The sequence below is a fragment of the Coffea arabica genome, chromosome 8c, assembly GCF_036785885.1.
Source record: "Coffea arabica cultivar ET-39 chromosome 8c, Coffea Arabica ET-39 HiFi, whole genome shotgun sequence".
Taxonomy (NCBI): Eukaryota; Viridiplantae; Streptophyta; class Magnoliopsida; order Gentianales; family Rubiaceae; genus Coffea; species Coffea arabica.
The window spans coordinates 2,902,552-2,904,561 of record NC_092325.1 but is presented as its reverse complement, the minus strand read 5'-3'; positions in this window follow the sequence as shown (position 1 = coordinate 2,904,561).

Here is a 2,010-nt window from a genome sequence, read left to right as displayed (position 1 = left end):
TTGACAGGATGTCGAGTTTGTACAATAATAAATACTTACTCAAGAAAAAATATAATTTTTGTATACATCGGTGAGTAGGGTCGAATTCACAGGGATTGGTGATAATTCGTTTCTTCTAGAATCCAAAATTTGAGAAATTTTTATATAATTGAGGATAATTAAACAATTCAGATAAATAAAATAAAACAACAATTTAACAAAATTAAATCAATAATGAATAATCTCTAGTCAAGAAATAATTTCAGAGATGGTTCACTCAATTGATCATAGATGCAACAATAATCAATTTCGGAGATGGTTCACGCTATAATAATCAATTTCGGAGATGGTTCACGCTATAATAATCAATTTCTCCTTACTGTATCGGTGATCAAGGTACGATTGTTAATTATTTTCCTAATCAAGAAATAATCCTAGGTACGATCTTAGAGTGTAATTTTCCAATTGCCTTAAAAATTAGAGAAACTCTATTCTAATCAAATAACACGCTACGAGAGTTATTTTAAATTAGTCCATATGTTCTCCTGACACAAAGTCAATTATGCCAGTCACCAATAATTTAAAGTACTTAAACAAGTACGGATTTAACTATTCTAACAAGTTTTAGATTACTAGATTAAATTAAATATCAGGCTCTTGATATTCAAATAACATAATAACCCTAAAAAATTAAATCAAAGAATATACGAATATCAGTAAATAAAAGAAATAAATATAATCAATTCAATTTCACAAATTTTAGATGAATCAAATCCTCCGTTGTTCCTTGACTAGAAATGGTAGCTTAGTTCATTTTTATTGAAGAAATCCCACGCCAATTAGTTGAACTAATTGACATGAGTCTTCTCTCCCAAAAGTGATGTATTTTTATTCGAAAAAAAGTGAAAGAAAAGATGAGAGAGTTTTTCTTGTGTCTTGCGGCTAACTAAAAGAAAGAGTACCCCTTGACTACTAACTCGTCTCCCTAAAAGAAGGAATAAAGAAAAGATAACTATGCTCTGTTGTTTTGTTTCCTAATACTACTAAACTACTTCTACTAATCGAAATCAAATTTCCACTAGATAAAGGATTCTTTCCACAAAGTTAAGATAAATAAACTAGACTAGTGTCCCAATAGAGATAGGAGACCAATCATCAGCTAAAGAGACGGACTTCCACAGCTTCAATTTAAGATTGGAATTCACGTGCCAAATCCCGAATTTCCGGATGTGTGCAGTTTAACTTTGATGTAACCATGCCGAATAGTAAGTTTAGTGAAGAAATCACATATTTTAACTTATTTTCATCCAAATTCTACAACCAACGATAATTACCAAAAATAAGTAGAAGTCACCAATTAATGCAATATTTGGTAATACAAAAGGGAGAAATAATCATATATATATATATATATATATATATATATATATATATATATAATAAAGTCGTATTCTCATTCTTACCCCTTCATGTTTTCTCTTTCCTACATGGCTTAACGAGACGGCAAGTAGTTTCCTACGTGCCTTGCTCCTTTTTTGTTTCTATATATATATATATATATATATATATATATATATATATATATATATATATCAATTCTTATTTCCTATAAGAATTCTTAATATTATATGATTCTTATTTCCTACCCAAAAATGGAACTGGAAAGTAATGCGATATAAATAAAAGAGACATAAATATCTCTATTAGATATATCTCCAAATTCATGCCAATAATTTGTGTACTGTATAGGGAATCGAAGTAAATAAGAATTATTATCACTAGAAGAAGTAGAAAAGTAACTAATTTCAAAAGAAACCATTAATAACAGAAGTCAATATCTGATGTTGGAAATAACATTCTTAATAAATTTTATTATTAAACGCGTTATCAAGACATAGTGCATAACACGAAATTTTTGGAAAAGAAAAAGTTAATTGAATCCAATTAACTATATGTATTTGACCTGTACGGTCAAATATAAATTCCTATTTGAGCACGGGTTTGTAAATTCTTATAAACCCGTTCGTTGTT